At 23.6% G+C, this 25376-nt stretch overlaps 1 protein-coding gene across 4 annotated transcripts in view; it reads right to left on the bottom strand.

Moving 5' to 3' along the window:
- Positions 1–25216, bottom strand: part of LOC134830575 (uncharacterized) — a 34534-nt gene extending 9318 nt beyond the window's left edge. Inside the window, exons 1-2 of one of the 4 annotated variants that reach the window (XM_063844108.1) lie at positions 25172–25216; positions 23588–24033 (exon numbers count right to left, since the gene is read on the bottom strand). The gene's annotated coding sequence lies outside the window, so the exon portion shown is untranslated. Of the gene's footprint in view, positions 1–6510; positions 6616–7709; positions 8466–8582; positions 8595–11082; positions 11246–23587; positions 24034–25171 lie in introns of those variants that run through there. The other 3 variants (XM_063844107.1, XM_063844106.1, XM_063844109.1) reach the window with 3 other exon arrangements.
- Positions 25217–25376: the final 160 nt, after the last annotated feature.

Consider the following 25376-nt stretch of genomic DNA (forward strand, 5'->3'; position numbering starts at 1 on the left):
CTTAATATTAAATTAATTTAAAATTAAATAAAATTCACAAAATTAATTTAAAAATTTTCCTCAATAAAAAATTTAAATTTAAATTAATATTAAATAAAAAATTTACAAAAACTAATTTTTTTCTTAATTCACAAAATTCAATATTTTTTTTTATAAAAACTTAATTATTTTTTTTAATTAATTAATAAATTTATTTAAAATAATTTTAAATTAAATAAAAATTAATTTTTAATTTAAAAAAAAAATCATTAAATTATTAAAAAATTTCTTTAATAAAAATTTAAATAATTAAAATTAAATTTAAATCATATAAAAAATTACGAAAACTAATTTTTTGTTAGTTCATAAAATTCAATTATTTTTTTGTTTCATGAAAAAAATTATTTTGAGCTTTAAAAATTCTTGAATAATTTCAAAACTTCAACAAAAACTTTAAAAACTCGATCACCGTCTGTCATCTTACTCACTTCTTCCGCGCACATCTCTGAATGAGGTCAATTGTATGCTAAAACTGATACTTTTCTTCACACAAAAAATTCGTTCGGAATCAAACAGAAGCAGAGAAAAAAGAGTATCAACATTTCACGTCAAAGATGATCAATTGTTGAAATGGATCATCAGTCAACTCTTGCATACATAATTTATTTTTCGTATTTTTTTTTGTTTGCCGAACGTGTGTTCTTGTTTAAACTCGTTCGGTCGTTATTTACACAAATTGAATTGAATGCGATGAGATGCGACGAGGCGATGTCAAAGAATATGGAAAAGAACCCGAGCATCTCATTAACATCCAGAGTCCGATTCTCGCGCGCGCAAAAAGAAAAGCAGATAATGATAATGATTCTTTTCTTTGCTGCCTTGGCTTTGTGCGATAAACGTTCACTTTTTTTTTGTTATTTATTCTCACTTTTTTTTCTTGCGATACTCACGTATTGATGAGTCAATGTGTACTTATGGTTCACGTTCGCGTACGCGTTTTTTATTTGTTGACGACTCATAAATGTGAATAAAAAAAATACAAATTTTTCGTGTGACGAAGAGAAAAAGAGAGCACTTCTGGTGTTATCGGTGTGTTGTGTCAACTTTTTTTTTGTTTGCTTTGAAAAAAAAATTTTTTTTTTTTTTTGAAAGAGTTTTAATAAATATTTTTTTTATTCTTCGTAGCGCGGCGTCACATTCGGACTTTGTGTTTGTTATTTTTCTATAATAGACGACACATTATTCTTGAATTTTATTGTTGTTTGTGTCACAGCGAGCAGGCGACGTACGGCAAGCAGAAATAAACCACGAAAACAACCGAGCAGTAGCTGCTGCACAGACCATCAACAACAACACACTACTTGCGAGCTCTAATTTAAATCCAATCTAAAGTGTAAAAAGTATGTGTGTTGTTGCTGCTGCTGCTTCTGCTCTTGTTGTTATTGTTAGCTTATTGCACATATTATTACGATTATATGAACTGATGGGTATTAAACGGAGGCGACTCGTTGTTTTTATTTTCATCGTAACTTTTTTTTATGGAAAATTTTTTTTTATTTATTTTTTATGAGAAATGAATTTTGAGATTTTTTAAAAATTATTTTAAATGATCAAAAATATAAAATTCTTTCTTGAAAATTCGTCAAAAAATTAAAATATTTATTTTTTTTAAATTTAATTTTTTTTAATTTAATTTTTTAAATAAAATTAATTTTTTTTTAATATATTTATAAGAAGTTTTTAATTTTTTTAAGTTATTTAAAAAATATTAAATTATTAAAATAATTGATAATAAATTTATTTAATAAATAAAAAAATTATATAAAAATATTTTTTAATTAAAAATAATAATTTCTAAGAATTACGAATTTTTACATAATTTTTTTCTAAAAAAACAGTCAATTTTTTTTAAAATAAAAACAAAAATAAAATTCGTAATAAAAGAATTCCTTACGATTTTTTGAAAAAAAAAAAACAAATATTTTTTTATTAATCTTGTGAAAGTAAAAAAAAATAATTTTTTAATTCATAAAATAATTTCCATATTTTTGTTCACAAAGTTTTAAATTTTATTTTTCTTAATTAAAAAAAAAATATTAAAAATTATCAAATTTAATGAATTTTATTAAAATATTTTACAAAAATATGTATAAAATTTTTAAAAAGAAATTTATTTTTTTTTATTATTTTTTTTATCATTTTGAACTGAATTATATTTTTATTTTTCAAAAAAAAATATTTTTTATTTTTTACGTTTTAATAAAAATCATTTATTTTATAAAATAAATTAGAAAAATAAAGAAATTAATTAATAGAAATTTTAGCAAATTAATAAATTTAAAAAATGTAAAATATTTTTATTTGAAATTAATAATTTTTTTTTTATTTTAAATAAGTAATTAATTTAATTTTAAAAAATAATAAACTTAATATTTTATTAAATATTAATTTTTTTAGCTTTTGCAACTTAAAATTATTTAATATTTTTTAAAATTTAATTAAATAATTTTTTTTTTCAGAAAAAAATTAAAATTTAAATAAAATTCTAAAAATCACACACCACTGATTATTTTTTTTTTTTTCGTTCAACACACAAACACACACACGTGGTCTCTTTGAATATCGCTTGAAAATGTACAAATACACTCAATTGGTTAATTATGTTTATGGTTGCGGTACACCGAATATTCTGAAGATATTGGTGCTGCCCGTCGTCGTTGTTGCTGCTGCTGCATGACGACAAAAACACACAAACGTTTGATGAACTTATTCAAGTGTGCGAGTCGAGTCGAGAACAAATGTGTATTGTAATATAATTGTACGTCGTCGTCGTCAACATAAACAAAATTTGATACAATTTATATCATCATGAGAGACTTTTTTTTTGTGATTTTTGGCTTAGAGCTCTTTGCCGTGTGAGAATATGTTTGAGGCAGATTGATTTCAAGGTCTGCGAAGACAAATTGCTTTGCTGAGCTGTTGAGATGGAGTTGAGCAGAATGACATTTTTCGGGCAGAGAAATGACAAGAAATCGATATTTTACGTGAAATGTAACACCTTTTGCCATGAAGAGGAAGAGGAATTAGATAAAATTGATTTTTGGTGACAAATTATTTAATTTTTTGTCTTTCAAAGGTTTTTTGAGTCAACAAATTATTTTTGACTTAATTTTTTTTTTAATATTTCTTTCAAAAATTTTCAAAATTTTTTAAAACAATTTTTTTTTCTTATAAATTTTTATTTTTTCTCACAAAAAAACTTTACATTTATACAATTTTTAAATTTTTTAAAAAAAAATTCTTAAATTTTCAAGAAAATTATTTTTTTTAATTTTTAAATAATTTTAAAATTTTAAAAACCCTTCCAAAAAATTAAAAATTTTCTTTCAATTTTTTTTTTTTAATTTTAAAAAAATTAAAATTTTTTTTTTTTTTAATTTTAAAATTTTTTTAATAATTTTTTAAAAAATAATGAATTTTAATTTTTTTTATATATTTTTTTTAAATTAAATTTTTTTAAAGACAATTTTTGGTTTAAATTTTCAAAAATTAAAAAAATTCTTCAAAAATTAATAAAATTAAAAAAAAAATTATTTCAAATTTTGTTAAAATTTAAAATTAATTAACAAATAAATTTTTAAACTAAAATTTATCTTTTTCAACATAAAAAATTAATCAAAAAATATTTTTCAGATCCCCTTTCCATTTTCAACCAACCTCACAACTTACATAACCCCATTCATTACCAATTTTCGTTGCAAATTTTCCATCCGTACGCCGTTGAACGCCACAAAAGCCGTGCAAAAACCCATCAAAGTGTCACCTTAGTATAAAGTGAGTGCATTATTGGCAAGTGCAAGGCGCGCACTTAAAATCCCCTGCAAAAGAACACAACAACAGCACATTTTGTTACCACATGCGACACTCACACACAACAAAGTTATTGATTTTATGTGCATTCGTTGTCTTTCTACGGGTCCGCTGTGTGCGACAAAAACACGCAATACACTAATTACCTCTACGAGCCTATAATTATAAATACACGTTGACGTGCATTTTGACTCGAAATTGGCAAATCTTGGCAATTTTTTCGCTTTTTTCTTGCAAAAAACAAAAATTTTTCAACAAATTCTCCGAAAATGCGTTTCTAACAATCATCGCTGCCATCAAATAAAATTATTCTCTGCCGCGATAAATCTCGTTGCGTTCTTTGTTCGAAAAATTGTGACATTTATTGTTTGTCAAAGACTCGGAATTACAATAAAGACTGACCAAACAAAGTAGTTTCTTCGCTTTTTTTTCGTGTTCGTACATTATAAATGTTAAAAACAGATCAAAAGCAATTTTAATTTTATTTATTTATGAATGCAACAAGAAGAGAAAAAAAGACGTTTCATTGTGATTCAAATTTTTTTTTGAGAAGAAGACATTTGAAATGTTGAAAGATTAATTGTTGGGATCAACTCGTTTTCTTGAAAATTTTATGACGTTCGAGGAAAAGATTCGGAGACAAAGAAGAAAAAAAGAGACAATTATATTAATTTGTCACGGAAATTAATCAAAGTTAATTGAGTTGCGTGTGAAGGAGGAGGAATGCGGTCAATTTTTTTTGAGGGAAAAGCTTTTGTTGTTAAAGAGAAATATTAAGATGAAAATGGATTTTTATTTAATTAAGTGAAAAATGAGATTTTAAGAGTGATTTTTATTTTAATTTTAACAAAAATTGAGAGAAAAAAAGTTATATTTTCAAAAAAAAAAAATATGATATTAATTTTTATTTTTAAAAATCTACAAAAATATATAAAAAAAATAATTTATTTTAAATCAATTAATTGATTAATTTATTTGTTTAAAAATTAATTAAAAAATTAATTAAAATTCATTTTATCTTAGAAAATAATAAATTAAAAAAATATATAATAAAAAAATAAAAATAAATATTATTGATAAATTTTAGATTTTTCAGAAGAATTTTTTTTAATATTTTTATAAATAATTTTGAAATAAAATAAATAAATTAATAATTTGTTAACAATATAACAAAAAATAATTAAAAAAGTTAAAAAATTAATTAAGTTTATTTGAAATAATTTTTTAAAATATTTTTTGTATATTTTTATGAAATTTCAATTGAAAACTGTTGCATTTTTACTACCTTAGAAAAAAATTACGAAAACCAGCAATTTTGAGATTTGTAATTTTTTTTTTTTATTAATTTTTGGAAAAAAATTGCTTTTGTAATATCAAAATTTAAATTTTTAATTCAAAAATTTAAAAAAAATCAAATTTATTGATAATTTGTATGAAATAATTAATTTTTTAATTCTGTAAAAAAATATTTAAAAATATCAAAAATTCGTAAAAAAATATAATTAATTAATTTAAATTTTTGTAATTTAAAAAAAAACATTTAAAAATGAAAAATTATTTAAAAATAGCTGTGTGATTAATTTTTATTTTTTGAAAATTAATTTAAATCTCAAAGACATCCATCAAAAAATCAAAAATGCCTTTAAATGCAATTTTTTCATAAATTTAATAATTTTTATTTAAATTTAAAAAATCCATTAATTTAAATATTTAATTCTTTAAATTTTTAAATAATTAAAATAAAATTGAAAAAGATTTAAAAAAAAATTAATAAATAATTGAATAAATAAAAATTTTAAATTAAAATAAATAAAATTAAATTATAATTAAAATAAAATAAAAAATTTAAATTAAACAAATAAAAATTAATAATACAATTAAAACAAATTAAATTCTTAAATAATTCACTGAGTTTGAATAAGATGAAAAAATCGTAAAATCAGATTTTTTTAGTTACAAAATTTATTTATTTTAAATTTTTAAATTTTTTTCAAATTTTTAGAAAATTTTTCGTCACATAATTTTTAAACAAATTAAAATACGAATTTCTTCTGAAAATTCAAAAAAGCAAAAATTCAACATAAAATTACAAAAAACCAGTCGTTTACGCATATTTTCTTCTTCATATCAACTTAACTTAACTCAAATTAAAAATTCCCAACAAAGTAACGTCCTCCTGTATTTTCAATTAACTTTTTGACACAGAAACCTCTTCTTCTACCTACTTCTACTTAAAATAGTAAATAGTAAGTATATCAAATACCCTCAATAACCTACAACTAAATTTACATTCTTCATTCCATCGACGACGACGACGAACGATATACGCACGAATCCATACCCGAGACCGAAAACACACTTTGAGCTTGTTTATTTTATTTGCTCAACGACACAAAACTAAACCAAACCACGTTACACACACTCAAACACTCTCTTTTTGCTCTCGACTGGAGGAAAAAAAGCCAAAGAAAAAAATTTCATTGTAACTTTATGAACTGATAAGAATCGTTTTTGTATTTTTCTGTGTCATATTTCTAATCGCGTCGCGTTTTGCCGTTGTTTAGACTCTCTTTGGCGTCGTCGGTGTCGTCATTGTCGCGGCGCAATACAAACAAAAACTGCATTTTATTGCACTTAATGATGGTTTCATAAATTTCGAACTTTTCATAAATTTCGAAGCAACAAAAACACTTCTGAGTCATTTTCGAGTGACCAGCTTCCAGTTTTGTCTTTATTTTATTGCAATGCGAGTCATTTGCACAAATGCGAATTTTTGTTTAGAATTGTGTTTATGAGTTGCGATGAGTGAGCGAGTGTGCGTTCAATATTATTGTAAAAAGTTTTTTTTTGTTTTGTGCAGTTGAAGTGACCATGACCGCTTTTCTCGGGAATTAGGAACAATGATAAGGACTTTGGATTGCATTTGAATGACAAGTGCTGCAGAGGCGAGAGGAGAGAAATTGATGGGAATGACGCAAAATGTTGCAATGGATTTGATGGGTTTCCAAGAAATTTTTATGAGGAAGTTTATATAAGGAAATATTTTAAAATATTTTAAAATTTTTTAAAGAATTTAATAATTATTTTTTTTATTTTTAATTTTTAACCTGTAGGTAGTTCAAGAATTTTAAGCAAAAAGTATTTTAAAAAAGTTTTAATTAGAAAATTTATTTTTTTAATAAAAAAATCACCGGGTGAATAATTTTTAATAATTTTGTAAAAAAAATGTGAGTTTGAATATTTTCGTTAAAATATTTTTTTATCTTAAAATTATTAATTTAGCAAAAAATTAATTTTCTCAAATTATTTTTGATTTAAATAAAAAAAATTATTATGAAAAATTTATGACTTTATTAATTTAAATTATTTTTTTGACATAAATTTTAAATTTTTAAATAATTTTGTATGATAATTCAAATTAAAAATTAAATAAAAATTCAAATTATATTAAAAATATTAAAAAAATAAAAAAAAATATTTTTTTTTTCTCAAAATATCAAACAGAATCTTAAAATTTTTTATTTTTATTAAATTATTATTATTATGAAATTATTATTTTTAAAAAAATAAATTTTATTGAAAATTAATAAATTTATTTTAAAGAAGCCTCAGTTACTAAAAAATTAATATGAATAATTTAATTAATTAAATTTGAAAATAAAATATTTTTCACGAAACTTTATTTTTAATTTGAAGTCACAATTAAATAAATTATATTTTTTATATAAATAATTATTTTTAAATAATTTTCAATAATAATTTTGCATGTCATTGAATTTAATGTTTATTTTTTTTAATTAATTAATTTTGATTTTATTTAAATTTTAATTTATTTTTATGATTTTTATTTAAAAACTTACATAAAAAATTAAATTATTTTATAAAATATCCACGAAGCGAAGATGTTGTTCAAAAATTTTTTTTATTTTAATTATTTTTTTTTTATTTTTTTTTTTAATTATTGTATTTCTTTAACTTTTTGTTTTTTATTTATTTTTTTTTTAGTTTTATTTTTTTTTTAAATTTTATATTATTTAATAAAAATCACTTGTTCATATTTAATTTTTCATCCATATAACTTTTCTTAACCACACAAAAATATTGCACTTGTACGTTCAAATTCTTCTTCGTTTTCTTCGCTATTTTATTAGCAAATAAGGCACTAAGCAGGTTTCACGGTCATTTTATTTAATTTTTAAGTTGACGTTTATTTAAGGCACTTTTTTTCACTTTTTTATTTCTTTGCAGATTTTTTCTTGTTGAAGTTCTTATAACTGCTTGAACACGAGTCACGTGAGGAGACAAATTTTCTTACCACGACGAATTTTCTCAGTTGTTTCAAAAAAACTTGGAATGGATTTGATTGTTTTTTCATATTTTTTTTTAAATATTTTCTAAAAAAAAAAAATATTTTTTTTTTTTTTTTTTTTTTGTGAAATGTGGCTCTTCTTATCTTTTTCTTGAGTTTTGCGCAAAGTACTTAAGAATAACAAAACACCCAAAGGTGACCTATATTAATTGCGCAATTACTTAACAACGCATCTGGTGCAACGCGAACGCAAACGAAGAGCAGATCGCGTACAACTAAAACTAAACTGAGGCAACTTTAACCATTTCTGTAAAATTTTTACATATTAGAATATTTTTTTTTCGGGATGGAACAGAACTTTTGTGTCTGTATGCGACTGTGGTTCGTACGGAAACGCACAAAAGATCTCTTTCTTGCAACGTACGCTTCTGCTTCGATCTTCTCCGGAACGCGAATGCTTTTCATCTCATTCGAAACTCTTTAAAAACACACAACTATTTAACTTATATTTTATTATATTACAAACAAAGTCTTTTTTTTCTATTTATTTACGTCGCTCGTCGCTGTACGAAGAACCGAACCAAACTATCTCTGCACGACTCGCAGAATAGATACGTTCCCATTAGATTCATATGTGATAAACATTACATCGCGTCGTACCACGTACCTGACACAGACCTTCGTACAGCCGCAAAAAAAAATAATATTTAATAAAAATTATTTTCACAACAAGAACCCGCGACGACTAACAAACAGAAGAAAACTACTAAAATTCTGTTCAGTTCCACACTCGTCTAAACACTAAATTTCGTTTAGGTTTTTTTTTTGCTAGACCAGCAAAAGTTAATATTTGTTTTATTATTGTTACGGCGCGGCACGAACGATGATGATGCTACTTGTTGTTGTTCTGTTCGTTCTCTTCGCATCACACATTGCAGATGCATCATGTGAACGATCAGTGTAACAAAACTATCATCATGGACAATGGGCAGACAATTTTTGTTGCTTTTTACAGGGATGGTGAAATAGATTTTTGTTTAGGAAGAGTTTTTTTTTGACGGTAGATGGCGCTTTAATAATTTTTTTTTGTTTATAAAAGAAATTTTAGTTCTTCAATTGAAAGAAAAATTATTTTGGTTCAAAGCTTTTTATACAAATATTCAAACTTTTATAAGAAAATTTTTTAAAAAATTAAATTTTGACGTTAGATGGCGCTTTATTAATTTTTTTATCTTTTTTTAATGACATTTTGCTCTAAGATTAATTTGAACCACAAAAAAAGTTAATTTTAGTACAAATTTCAGAATTTTCATGAAGAAATTTAAAAACAAAATAAATTTTGACGATAGATGGCGCTTAATTGTTTTTTTTTATTTCTGAAGGAAATTTTAGATTTTAAGTTAATAAAAATTATTTTTGGTTAAAAGATTTTAATATTGATACAAATTTTCGTACTTTTATAAGGAAATATTTGAAAAAATTCAAAAATATTTAAAATTTGACATTAGATGGCGCTTTACCAATTTTTTTTTTTAAGAAATTTTACTCCTTATGTTAAAAATCTTAATTAAAACAACAATTTGGTTTAAAGATTTTAATATTAGTAAACATTTTCGAACCTTTATAAGAAAATATTTAAAAAAAATTTTTTTTGACGTTAGATGGCGCTTAAAGATTTTTTTGTTTCTAAAAGATATTTAATTCTTAAGTTTGAAAAATAGTAATTGTCGTTCAAAGATTTCAATTTTTATAAAATTTTTGAAATTCTAAAAGAATTTTTTGAGAAAATTTAAATTTTGACGGTAGATGGCACTTCATTAATTTTTTTAAATGAAATTTTTCTATTAATAAATTTGAACTTTAGAAATTAAAAAAGCCTCAATTTTATTACAAACTTCAAAAATCTAAAAAGAATTTAAAAAAAAATAGTTTTGACGTTAGATGGCGCTTTATAAGAAATTTTGAACTCGTATTTAAAATAATTAAAAATTTTAAATTAAAATTATATTTTTTAAATTGAAGTTAAAATTAAAATTAGAATTAGAATAGAATTAAAATTAAAATTAATTTCTTATATAAATATTTAAAAAAATATTTTAACAATAGATTGCGTTAAAAATTCATAAGAGCTAAATTTGAAATATTTTTTTATGAAATAAAAATTTAAAATTAATTGTAAAATAAAAAAATATTTTTTTTAAATAAAAAAAAAATTAAAATTATTTGAAAATATTTAAAAAATATTTTTAAAATTAATTTTAAAAAAAAAAAAGTTTTTTAATTAAATTTAAAATTTTAAATTAATTTTTTTCAATATTTTTTTGTTTAAAAAAAAATTATTTTTTAAAAATTATTTTAAAAAAATTAAATTAAAATTTAAAAAAATTTTTAAATGCACATCACTGCATTCCAAAAAGCAACAAAATGTAAGAAATCGTCTCACAAACAGCGACCATCATTTAACTAACATTCGCAAAACAAATTTCCGTTGTCACTCATTACTCTAAATAATAATAATTTCATTTGAAAAAGTGCTCTGCTTTTGCCACTAAATAGACGCGAGCAGTTTCATTACAATTTTACTCTATTTTCTGCACATCACATCACTTTTTGCGTCACTTTAGACACAAATACAGAGCGACACACACACACGTTCCGTCCCCGAAGCGAGACATGAGAAGACGACGAGCTTTGTTGTTGATCGCTATCTTCTGCGTCTTTTTTCATCATAATAATAAAGTAAATTTTGTTCTTCCTCAATATCGCGCGTAATTTGACTTTTCATCAGTCAATATTAATTTTTTTTTTATTTTTTGAAATAATTTTTTTTTTTGTAAAAAAATTTTTATTTAGCTCACATTTCACAAAAAAAAGACAAATATTTATTTTTTATTTTTTTTTTTAAATATTGAAGTTTTTTTTACACAATGATTGTCTCTTTTATGGCACTTTTTGAATTTTTTTCACTATTCTACGCGTTCTCGATAATGATCGCGCTCAAAAAAAAAAAATCGAACGAGTACAGAACCGAACACAGCAAAAAAAAACTTTTAATTCGCGCGAGAGTTCTAACAAATTAATGTCTTAACCATTTGACGGCAAACTCTAAAATGATTCGGTGCATGGTGACTAAATCAACAAAACTGCATCAACAGCAGCACAACACTCGCGTCTAACAAATAACCAAATGGTCTTTCAATAAACTTTACACAAAAAAAGGTTTGAATTGTTGTTGTTGTAGTTGTTGAAGCTCGCACACACACACGAAGTGCATCTATTTCGCGCGCTGCCGATAGAGACACAAAAGAGGTGTAAGTACAGAGATATTCTCTAACACGGAGCATTCTAGTGCAAATATTGTTATTTGTGTTTGTCAGCATGCACACAAAACAAAAACCGCACACAAATGTGCAACTCGCGTGTGTGGAGAAGACTCGGCGATCTTCTTCTGCTTCGGGAATCATCAACTGGATCGATGATTGTCACTTTTTTCATCTTTTTTAACGAAAATTTTTACGTTATTTGAAATTTTTGCTAAAATTCATGAAATTAGAAAGAAATTAAGAAAAAAGCTTAAAAATTGAAGAAAAAACAAGGCGTCTCCATTTATCGTCGTTTGCCTTGTACCAATCATGAAATGTGAGAAAAACCAGATTTTGTTCTAAACTAATGCGTTAACTGCAGAAAAGTGCATCTTAAAGTTGTTATTAATGGCGAAGATTTTTTTATTAATTAGTTTTAATTAAGAAAAACCAGACGAGGGCTCTTTTGGGAAATTTTAAACATGTTAGATGGATTTCCAGAGAAAAAATGGGATATTCAAGAATTTTTATTTATGCAAGAAGCTCAAGAAATCAACGTGGGTAATTTTTTAAATAAATAGTTTTTTAAATCTAAATATTTAAATATAAAAAAAATATATTTTTAGTATTTTTTTAATATTTTTAAATTAAGGAACTTTAAATTGAAAGATTTTAATGATCTAATAAAAAAAATATTTTTAAATTTTTTAAAATTATATTTTTTATAAAAAAAATTATATATAAAATGTAAAAAAAAAATTAATTTAAATTAATGAAAAATTTTTTTTATCTATAATCTAATTTTTAAAATATTTTTATAATTAAAATGATTGAAATCTTTAAATTTAGAGTTCCTTAATTTAAAAAATATTGAAATAAAATACTAAAATTTATTTTTTTATAATTTAATTATTTAGATTTAAAATATTACCTATTTAAAAATAAATTAGGTAATTTGAAAATTTTTCCAAATGAAGGCAAAAATTTTAAAAATTTGAAAATATTTTTTTTTATATTAATTTTTCGTCATTGGGGACTGAAATTTTATTAAAACAAAGCAGTATATTCACAAAAAAATTAATTCTGAAATTAATTCTAACAAAAAAAATTTTTTTTTCAATGCCTTTTTTTTCAAATGAATTAAAATTAATGAAAAAAATTTCTTTAATTTTTAATTAAATTTTATTAAACAAGTACTTTTCCATGAATGTTATTAGAATGCTTCAAGGATGCCGTTTTTTCGTAGAAATTGGAGAAATATTCAGATTTAACGTTGAAATAAACAAGTTAATATTAAATCAGAAGTGTCACGACAAATAATTAATTCTTTGAAAATCTCATGATTGTCAAATAATAATCATAAATTTGACAAGAAATCCTTTAAATCGTGAAATTTTTAAAGAAAATTATTTTAATTTTTTAATTTAAAGAATAAAAATTCACAAAATTATATTAATTTGTTCCGTTAGAACAGAATTTATACTTCATGAAATTTTTTCTGAAAAATAAATAAATTAAATTTATTTATTTATTTTATTTTATTTTTATTTATTTTTTTTATTTTATTTTTTTTATTTTTAATTCATTTATTTATTTTATTTTTATTTTTTTTTTAAGAAACTTATCAATTTTTTTATTTTAAATTAAAACTATTAAATTCATGTGAGAAGAAAAATTTTAAGATTTACATTTTTAACGTTTTTAAGCATTTTAATTTATTTATTTAATTTAATTAAAAATTTTAATAAATTTATTTAATTATTTTAAAATTAATTATTAAATTTGATTTATTTTTATCAAATTATTTATTTTTTTTTTTTATTTAAAATAAAATTTTTAAAAAGTTAATTTAAATAAGAAAAAAAAATAAATTAAAAAAAAATAATACCTAATTTTTTATTCCGAAAAATCTCTTTTAACAAATTTAAAGATCACCAATAGCACGAAAAAAAAAATCTAAAAAGCAGTTCTCAAAGCATTTCATGACATTTACAAGCGATATGACCTTCCATCAATTGAATGATTCAACAATAAATCTAGCAAGCCAGACTTTATATTCTTTACTCCCACTTCCAACAATATTGTAATAATAATAACGATCAACGATTAAAATTATTATATAACCGACCGAAACCATAATAATGTAAATATTGTAAATTTTCGCACAAAATCTCAATTCTGAATTTTTAATCTGCTCTTTTCGCACACAAAAATCAATAAAAGAGCAGTTAAAGTCGAAAGTGCATTTAGAAATTAATTTCAACTTGACGTCATCAAAGCGCGCGAAAAACTTTTTCAAAAATTTTTCTCACGTGGTTCGATTGCTACCATTCGAGCAACAACTCACGTCACGACACTTCAAAAAAAAATTGTAAGTCAAAGCCACGACATTCATATTTACGGACCAATTATCTAACCAGGGCAATTTTGTACGCTCGCAGCTCCGTTCGCCGTGTATGGGAGAACTAAATATGCAGAAAATCCGAACCAAACTTTTTTTTTCGCGTATGTTGCGCGCATTTTCGATGTCAAGGCAATTCACTTAATTGATAGACTTTACCTTCTTTTTTGTGTTTGCGCTGCTTGTAAAGTGTCTCGCGCGCGCTCGTTACTCGCTTGAATGCCTAAAACAGAGCTTGAGAGACATCACATGACGACGATAGAACTTGAAGTCCTTCTTATTCTTGAGTCGAGCTGTACGAGCAATTCTTAAGCCAAATATGTGCAAAAAATGTTTTCGAGTTGCTCGTATGCGCGAGTAATTTAAAAGGCTTTTCAATGTTGTTGTTTTCATGCGAGCAACATGATGTCCATGATTGGAGTCGAGTACACAAAAGTGTCGTGCGGTTAGTTTTTCACATGCTCCGAGAGATCGTGTGTCGATGGCGAGCGGTAATTTATGTGGATGTTGAATGGAAAAGTAGCAAAGTGCAGCAAGTGATATGCTCATGATCGGAGATTAATTGGGTGATGATTAGGTAGAGGATGTTAGATTTTGCGAATGATACGATGGAGACGACTTGTTTTTTTTTATTTCTTCCTTTTTTTAGAATTTTTTTTTTAATTTTCATTCATTTTTAATTTTATTTTTTTTTATAAAAAAATATTTTTCCAAAATTATTAAAATTGAAAAATTCTCATTATAAATAAATAAATTCTCATTTTAAAAATAAAATTTTAAATTAATTTTAAAAAAATAAAAATTAATTTTTATTATTTAATAATTTAATTTAATTTAAATTTATTTTTTTTTCAATTTAAAATAAAATTTAAAAAAAAGTTAAATTAAAATTCTTATCAAAATTTAAAAAAAATCTCAATGGTAAATTTTATTTAAAAATAATTTTTTTTAAATTTTATTTAATTAATTTTTTTTAATTAAATAATAATTAATAATTTTAATCAATTTTTGTTTCTTAAAAAATAATTTAGTTTAATTAAATAATTTTTTTTTTAATTTAAAAAATTAATTAAATTAAAAAAAATAATAATTTAATTATTAAAATTTAATTAAAATTTTAAAATTTAATAATTTTTGTTATCAAAAATAAATTATTTAACTTATTTTTTTTCGATGGGAAACGGTAGTTATATTTGAAAATTGAATTAGCATGAAGGCGATTCTCAAATTTTTATTAATTTTTTTAAATTTTGTTTTTTTTTATGAATTTTAAACAAAAACTGTCAGTTTTAATAGATGTTACAAAAATTTTCTTCTGAAAATGTAAAAATATAAATAAAATCTAATTTAATTAATAAAATTTAATTTAAATTAATTTATTTATATTTTTTTTCAGAAAATAATTATATGAATTAGCTAAAGTGCGAATTTCAAATTTTAATTCATATCAAATTATTTAAAAAAAATTAAACAATTAAAAATTTAAAATAAAAAAAAACTAGAAAAATATTAAAAATTAGAATTTTTTGGAAAATTTAATTCTGACAATCTAAATATTTAAAAATTATTTAAGAATATTCAAATTAAATAAATTAACTTATTTTCGGTAATTTTTTCAAACATTAAAAATTTTTGAAAGTTTTGTAATTTTTTTTTAAATAAATATTTTTTTAAAAATTATTAATTTCTTTTAAACAGTAGAAAAGAATATTATTAGATCAAAAAGAAATAAACTTCCTGCCTAATTGCCACAAAAAAAAATTCTAAAACTCGCCATCACACTCATAAATGCACATTTCAATTTCATTGCAACTTCTTTCTTATAAACACACACAACTCGCACAAAAAGTGCATTTTATAGATTCAAAAAGCGTGTCAAGGTGCGTCAGAGTCACAGTCATAGACAAAACTGCAGTAGGTACGTTCCAAATGTAACAACAACTATTTTAACAAGGCGACTAATAGATAGTGCTCATTACTTACTACAATAAATTTTTCGTCTGTATCACACGAAAACCCGAATCCAGCACCGAAAGTAATGGACGAAGTAATCGAGAGAGACGCGCCATTCCCATACAGCTCGTAGCTCTGTACTGTACGGCGCGTATGGGTATGTGTAGGCAATATTATTATTTCTTTTTTCTAAAATAATAATAATAAATATTCTTAAATAAATGCAACGCTACCTAACTTGGATGTCTCGTAGTCGATGGAATTATTATTTAATATACAAAACAACAAAAATTAACCCATATCTGTAACAAGCGCGCAATATTCGCCATACTCGAGTATAGCGGTACGTACGGTATGTACGGTACGGCAGTGTGTGTGTGTGTGGTTAAAAGAGTCACTTATCTATTAGACGAGCAACAAGCGGCAAAATTGTGTGTGTTGTAATGCAATTAATGGAGAATTATAGCGCGCTCTTGATTTTTTTTTCGAGTAAGTACTGTACAAAAAAAAATATTAGAAAAACTAGAACAGAAACAGATGCGTTCCACAGAGAGAATTGAATAAATTCATGAGAACCTTCGATGCGATGCAATTAAAGTTTATAAAGTTATGACAAGAAGAATTCTAGATGTCGCCGTCGTTTGTTTGTCTCGAAGATCGATTGCAGTGATTGATAACCTTTTTATGGTTAATTTAATGACATTTGACTGTTTTTTGATTCATTTCACAATCAATTGTTGAGATCTAATTATTGCTTATTATTTTACAGCGCGGAGAAGTATAAATAGAATTGAGAGATTTGTCAAGGTTGGAATGTGATTCAATTGATGATTGGCAGGAGTCCTTGTTGCGGTTTATGGGAGTTTTTTATTAAATAAAGGAACAAAATGGCGTTCTTTGTGTCTTTTCTTGAATTATTTTGTTATTTCAATTGAAAAAAAGAATATTTTTCGCGATTTTTTTTTTGTTTTTGGGTTGAATTTAATTTTTTTTTATTTTAAAAACCGATAAGAAGCAGAAAAGAAATTATCGAGGTTTGATAGAGACATTTTGTGGTTTTCAAGTTTATGCTATGTAACGAAAAATGTATACTATGAGTCATTGTTTATCAAAGAAGTTACATAAAATGATGAAATTAAAATTCTAAAATATCTTTGAATTTAAATATAATTCTTTAAGAAATTAAAAAAAATATTTTCAGTGCAAAAATTTTAAAATTAATTAATTTTTTTAATTTTCAAAATTTTAAATTTAATTTTTTAATCAAAAATATTTTTCAAATTACCTAATTATTTTTTTAATTAAAAAAATTTAATTATATTTAATTAATCAATTATTAATTTAATTATTTATTTTTTTAATGTAAATATTTTTTTAAATAACAAAAATTTTTTAAAATTTTATTTTTATTTTTAAAATGAAATTTTTTGAAAAATAATTAAAACTTAAATTTATACTTTTTAAAACTTAATAAAAAATAAAAAAAAATATTTTATGAAAAAAGTCCTTAAAATTGAGATTTTTTCATATAATGTAATTTAAAAACCCTCCTGAGATTTTCTTATCCATGAAAACCAAGTTTCCTTGATTTTTTATCTTCTCATTCGATCTCCGCTGAGCTTTTACCTTGATGGTTCTCCTTATACGACTCAAATTGCTTTCCTCTAGGTTCTTTTCCATTTATGCTCGGTTTCTAACTTCACGAGTTTCATGTTTAAACATCAGAGCAGCGCAAAAAAAAATCATTAAATAAGGGCATCTGAACGAACATACGAGCATTGCAGCAATCCCAGGGTTACATTAAGAATTCATTCTAATCCATTCCATGGCAAACATGTCATCTATAAACAGTCATATCTATCTATCAGTCAACTGAGCGAACGTACCGAAAAACCAGATGCTGCATCGGAACACGTGACATCATGTTGTTTCTCCCGCATCATTAAAAGATTTCTCAAAGCGAACGACGCGAAAAATCCCTGTGTGCCTAAAGGTCAAATCGAGCAAGCATAATTCCAAGATACTTGCAATTATTATCATGACTGACAATGCAAGCATCAATGCCCACTTTAACATTTTTTAAATAGCGCAAATGAACGCGTCTCGTAGCTCTGTGGATGTGCCGGAGCGTTGCATGTAATCATATCAGTGAATGCAGTCATAATATAATACTTTTTGCAATTTATAAAACTAAAATGCCCATAAAATCTAATAAAAGTACAAAAGTAATAATAGCCAGCCGAACGTCGTCGTTCGTCGTTGTGCACTTTGCGAGTGCAGAGTTTATTTTTTGCGCGAAAAGATGTTTTACTTGAACTGTTTTCTTTGAATTATCATTGAAAGGTGAAGTGTGATTAATTTTTGTGTTGCTGTGTGCGGCGCGCTGCTGAAAAGAGCTCTGTGCATAATAAAATTTGCAAAGAGAGAAGGAATGAAAAAAAAATCTAAATAGCTTTTAGTTTTGAATTTGAATTTTTTGCTAATGCATTTGCATTGAAAATAAATTGCAGTGGATATGATGCGATCATGTTGATTGGAAACAAATGTTTTAACTCATTTGTCTATGTGTGTATGTAGTTTGGACTATTAATGGTATGATACAAGCCAAGGGATAGTTGAAAAATTTATTTTTTGAAAGAAAATGAAGAAGTATTTAACTTGTTCAGCAAATTTTGGGTTTTCAGCTAATTCAGCAAATTTTTTACTTCCATTCAATTCAGCAATTTTCAAATTTTCTTTAATTCAGCAAAATTTTTATTTTTCATTTAATTCAGAATTTTTTTTATTTTTATTCAATGCAGCAATATTTAAATTGTCTTTCAATTCAGCAAAATTTTTATTTTGATTTAATTCAGCAAATTTTAAGTTTTCTTTTAATTCAGCAAAGTTTCGATCTTCGTTCAATTCAGCAAATTTTTTATTTCAATTCAGCAAATTTTAAATTTTCTTCCGATTCAGCAAATTTTCAATCTTTGTTTAATTCAGCAAATTAATCAATTAAACTAAATTTAAAAAAAAATCACTAATTCAGCACAATTTAGCAATTTTTTTTAATTATATTAAAAGTCAATTAAGGAAATTAAAAATTTGTTAACGAAAATTTTTGCATTCAGTGAAATTTACATTTTTAGTCTATTCAGCAATCTTCTTATTTTACAAATTTCGGTTTAAAAAAAATTTCAAAATAAATTTTCGTGCTTACGAGCTTCGATTTTTTAATAAATTCGGAAAATTTTCTATATTCAGCAAAATTTTTTATATTCGGCAATTTTTTATATTCAGCAAATTTCAAATTTTCATAGAATTTTAGTAAAAATGTGTATCTCAAAATAAAAAAAATATTAAAATTTATTTTTTATTCATAATTTTTCAAAATCTCATTAAAAGAAATTTTCCATAGATTTTCTTCTAAAAAATCCTTCCATCTCACTGCATGTGGTCAAAACGAAAATTAGCCATAAATTAAAACCCAATTAAGGTCAAATTGCTCATGAACACACCTCAACTGCCCCTTTTCTCACCGAAAAAACGAGAACACTTGTCAGTCGTACATTTACTGCGGCGCGCATTATATAACAGCCACGACACACACATGACCAACAAGAATCGCAACAACAACATGCAAATCAATATTTTTTGTGTGTGTTGTGGTGCAAAATGCATTAACACGTGTTTGGCTTAATCGACTTTTAATCAAAATATTTACAGAAAATCCAAATTTTTCTAAAGTGCGAAAAAAATTTCCAAGTTGCAGTTCTTGCGTGTTTTCCGACAATTTTTTTTATTTATTTAGAAAAAACATCACACGCAGCTTGAACAAAAAATGTGATGATTCAATGTCATTTTTCTGCATCAGTTTGGCCAAAAGCGCAACAACGACGTTGAAAAATGATTTATTTGAACCACACACAACAAATGACAACAACAAAGAGCTGCATCATTCTTTGACATTGAAATGTATATTGCATGTGAATTATTATTACGTTGCATTATTTGCAGTCGATGTGTGAGTCTGTGGCGTACCTTCGCTAACAATACGAAAAAAATTTGCAGTTTTTTTTTGTTCTCGATCAAAATGTGACCGAAGTTAATTAGCGTTCTTCGTTAAATGATGATGATGATGATGATGCTGCGGCCTCTGTCGTAATTTTCGGATTTAATATAAAATTAATGAAGTTGCAGTTTTTCGTGTGTTATCAACTTTATGGGAAAAAAGCGATGTTGAACAATGTAAAAATAATCACGATGAGAAATTCCAAGGGCAAGAGTTTCAATGGCGCGATTTTTTTTTTATGATTTTTCATGGAAAAATAATTGTAATGATCGCACTGACATTCAACAGCGAAGCAGCAACGGGCAATAAAAAAAAGTGATCATTGATCAAGAATGTTTGTTTTAATGGATTCCAAACAAGTGCTTGGATTAAATCTTTTTGATCTGCGGTTTATGGCTTGATTAAATGGAGAATAATTAGAGGAATTATTTCGCTTTGAAATAGCAAAGTAATGAATCTGAAGCATGGAATCTAGTTTTGATTCAAATATTAAATGGCATTAAAAAAATTTTTTATTGGAATTTTACGAAGATTTTAAGAAATAATCTTAAATTTGGGAAAAAAATATTTTCTTTCAATTTAATTTTTTTTACAAAAGTTTAATAACTTTAATTTTAAAAAAAATAAATAATATCTTACTAAAAATTAAAAAAATTCTTTGAAAAAAATCATTTTCAGAGCAAATAAAAGTATTTTTTCAATTGAAAAAAAATTTAAAGTAAAATTTAATTAAATATTTTTTTAATAAAATAAAATAAAATTAGTATTTTTCTATAATTATTTTTTTTAAATATATTTTATTAAATTTTTTTAATAAAATTTTTTTTACATAATTATTTAAATTAAATTAATTTAAAATTATTAAATTAAATTTTTATTTACTAAAAAAATAATTAAATTTATTTTATTAAAAAAAAATTTAATTACAAAAAAAAATCAAAATGTAAAACTTGCTGATTTAATATAAATTTTGCTGAATTAGCTGAATATATGAAATTCGATGAATTAAAAACAAAAAACATCTATTTTTTTAGTAATGAGATTATATTTTGAAGTAATTCAGCAAATTTTCGAGTAACTTAGCAATTCAGCAAATTTTATGTATTCAGCAAATCTTAAAGTTATTTGCTAACTTCATGTAATAAGAAATAACCAATAAGAAAATGAAAAGAAAACAAACAAAAACTCAAAAATGCAACAAATTCCAAACTAATTCAGCAAATTTTCAACTTATTCAGCAAATTTCAAATTTTCAACTTATTCAGCAAATTTTGAATATCGTTAGTTTTGCGTATTCAGCAGTGAAAATATGACAAGAAAACAAACAAAAACTCAAAATAAAATGAATTTTCTCAAAATTAAATTCAGCAAAGAGTCTTTTAACATCTCAAAGCAAAAACCTCACACAAAAACCAATTAATAATTCTAATTTTTCTGTCTTATGTCACGTCATGTCACATTATCAACCTCTCTCGTCATGTAAATATAATTTTTGCAGACTCCAGCTAATCATCTACCGATACATTCAACCACGTCACACTTCGCGTTCGCTCTATGCCTGACTTGTACAGAACTATAAAATAAAATAATAACAATATTATTAAACACACCGAGAGTAAATAAGAATTTAGAACAAGGACAAAAACATTCGTTAGATCGTCAATTCCATACGAGCGACGCAGCGTCGTAAGTGAGTCCAACACATTTTCAAATATGGCAGGCGCATTATTTGTCTCTTTTGAGAAACACGCGCATTTGCAATAATAATAGTAACAATAGTTGTAATTTGTGCGAGGCGAACGAAACAAAAAAAAAATCGAAGAAATATGAAAACGTCCGTGGCGGTTATTACTTTTGCAGCGCGCGCACTCACACACGAAAAATACTTTTTTGTAATCTAGCAGCAGAAATATATTTACAGAAAACTATCTTCTCTAATTTTATTGTGTGTTTACATATTTTACTCACACCAGTTAGTAACTGCATTCGCATACGGGCAACGACGACGGACGACGTACAAATGCATCTTGTTGAAATAGTTAAATAGGTCAGTCTTTGTCATGTGTAAGAAAAAAAAATATGTCTGATAGTTACGGAATTTTTGTTCGTTCGTTGTGCGCGCGTTAGAACAATTTGACAAAAAAGAAGAAAAAAATTAGCGTGACATTTGCGCAACAGGTTGTGTGGGAGTTTGAGCGCGCGCGTATAGAATTTGCTTGATTAGAGGCGAATAAGAGTGACAATTTGCGATGTTTTCTTGTAATTTTGTCTTGTAACGTGACTCGACAAATTTTTTAAAGCTTTAATTTTTATCTTTTGAAAGATTTTTTCAATTTAAGTCATAAAAATTATTCTTTTACAATTATTTTGCTTTTTTCTTATTGAAATTATTTTTTTTTAATTTTATTTTAAATAGAAAATAATTTTTAAAAAAATATATGTTAGTTAAATTTGAACATTTTTTTGTAAATTGTTGTTTTATTATTAAATTTTATTTTTTTTTTAATTAAAAAATTATTAATATAACTATTTTAATTTTTTTAATATTTTTTTTTTTATTTTTTTAATATTATTTTTCATTGATTTGTTTTAATATTTTAAATTTTTATTTTATTTAATTTAAATTAATATTAGCTCTTAAAGAGCTTTACTTGAAAAATTATGAGAATTTTATATTTTTTCTAAAAATAAATATTTATTTTTTAAAAAAGGAATTTTAATAAAAAAAAACTTTGCCAAGAACTCAAAAAATAATTAAAAAAGTATTATTCTGAATAGTTAATAAAAAATATTGAAAAATTAAATAAATAATATAAAATTTAATTAAAATAAAAATTAAAAAAAAAATAAAATTTATTATTCATAATTTTTAAATTGAATTTAATTTTTAATTAATTTATAAATTCGATGACTTTAATTTTTTTTATTATTGAAAAAAAAAATTTTTGTTCAACAAACTTTTAAATAAAAAAAATTAAAACTTATACCTATTTAAAAAAAATATTTGTAAAATATAATAGTTTTTTCTAAAAAAAATTAAAAATTAATGGAAAAAATTAATTTTATTGCCAAAAAAATTATTTTCTTACCTAAAATATGTATATATAGATATAAATTCTTTGAATTTAATTTTTTTAAAAATAATTTTTCAAGAAATTTAAATAAATCAAACAAAAAATAATGGATTAAAAAATTGATATAAAAAAAATGGATTGGAAAAATTGGCAAAAATTGTATTAAATTTTTGTACAAAATAAGACTTTAATGAATTTGTAGAAAAAAGTTTCAATTTTCTTCCTCGTTTTCTTCCAATTTTTTCTCATTATTTATAATGTAAAAAAATTTAAATTTAATAAAAAATTAATTTAATTATTTTAATTAAATTAATCATGAAAATAATTAAAAATAAAATAAATAAATTAATTATTTAAATAAATTAATTAAATTATTAAAAATAGTAAAAAATATTAAATTAATTATTTTTTTTATTAAATTTTAATTTTTTTAAAATAAATATTTTTCAATAATTCGAATTTTTTTTTCACAAATTCTTGTAAAATTTTCTCAAACCATCAAGAAAAAACCTCACATCTCAAAAACTCTCATTCATTCAATCAACAATAAAACGCTACCTAACAAAGTCTCTCGCTCGATACAAAAAAAAAATAATAATAAAAATGTAACAAGAGAGCACATTACTAATAATAATTCGTACTTACCACACATTTTCCTCTTTGATAATAATAAAGTTGACGACGTTGATAAAGAAACATTTACTGCTTTGCAAACCCATACAACTCATGTATGTAACTGACTGAATGACTAGCGTGTTGTTCTGTTGTGTATTTGTTGTTGTTGTTGTTGTTATGTTAGAGATATGAAGAAATCCAATTAGAATGTTATTTACTGTACACACATAACAATAATAATAAGTATAAATATGGCAAGAAATGAACCGTGCTTGGCACTCGAAAAGATTAGAAGCTTGTTCTTCTTTCGATTTTTCTCTTCACTTGTCTAAACAAAAGTGCACTAATCAATATTTTTCACTTTTTTTTGTTGTTTTTCAGCTTTTTTTTTTCTTTACATTGTTATTGCACAGCAAATGATATTATTGGCACAAGCAGCGATGATGGCAACAGCAGCGAAATTGAAAGGAAAATGACTGAAAAGAAAAAAAAATTTTGATTTTTAAAAAAGTTAAATTTGAAAAAAAAAATAAATTAAAATAATTTTTAATTAAAATAAAAAAAAAAATAAAATAAATTAAAATTTTAAAAAATTAATTAATATTAAATTAGAATTAAATTTAATTAAAATTAAATTAATTAATTTAATTAAAAAAATTAAATTTTAAAAAAAAAATAACTTAAAAATTTTAAAAAATTAAAATTAAAAAAATTAAAATAAATTAAAAATAATTATTTTTAATTTTTTTTAAAAAAATTAAATTAAAATTAATTTTAAAAAATTAATTAATATTAAAATTGAATTAGATTTCATAAAAATTTAAAAAAAATAACTTAAAAATAATTTTAAAAAATTAAAATTAATTAATAAAAAAATTCAAATTAAATATAAAATTAAAAAAATAATTTAATTAAAATTCTTTAATTATTTTAATTAAATTAAAAAATTATTTAAATAAAAATTATTAAATTTTTTAATTATTTTTTTTTTGATTTATCACAAAAATTCTTCTAATAATTGTGAAACCAAAAATTCTGGTCAATCACTCATGTCTCAAGATTTTTTTTCAATCCACAGATATCGTCGAGGTACGTGCTTAACACTTCGACACAGACCGCATATGTAAAAATGAAAATGATACACATAATAATCATCATCGTTCATTCACATACGGCTCGAACGTCGTCGTCGTCGTTGTCGGAATAAACTAACAAAATAACATCATCATAAATATATGAGGTCTCTATGTGACTGCTAAAGACCTACAAGTCGATCCACACACACACGACGACGACGACGAAAAAAGATGATGGGTATTGCACACAGAACGATAGCAAAAGCAGCAGCAGCAGCAGTAAAGCACCAGCAACAACAAGCACTCTTTAGAAAAACACACCACGAACGATATCACCTCTCGCGTACAAACTTCTTCTATTCACTGAACGTCGTATGCCTTATGGAGCTCCGTAGACTTTTCTTTTGCCCTTTTCTGCGGGATTTTGCACAGAATTTGCGCGAAACACTCCGTGATTGACAAGAATTTGTGGTTGCACAGTTTTTTACGCGATTTTCACGAATTTTCGGCGTGAATTACCGTCAAAAAATTAACTCACAAAAAATTTCTTCGCTGAATAAATATGAATGAATGTTGATTGGATTGTGTGTACTGTGTGTGTGACAATTCTCGGGGAATGAGAGTGTATTGGTGTTTGAGACATTTGGATGACAGTTCTTGAAGTATCCGCTGTTGGGAAATTGAAAAATTTGAATTAGAGTGTGTCGCTGTTCATAATTTTCGATTATTGGAGAAATAATATT

The sequence above is a fragment of the Culicoides brevitarsis genome, chromosome 2 (assembly GCF_036172545.1).
Source record: "Culicoides brevitarsis isolate CSIRO-B50_1 chromosome 2, AGI_CSIRO_Cbre_v1, whole genome shotgun sequence".
Taxonomy (NCBI): Eukaryota; Metazoa; Arthropoda; class Insecta; order Diptera; family Ceratopogonidae; genus Culicoides; species Culicoides brevitarsis.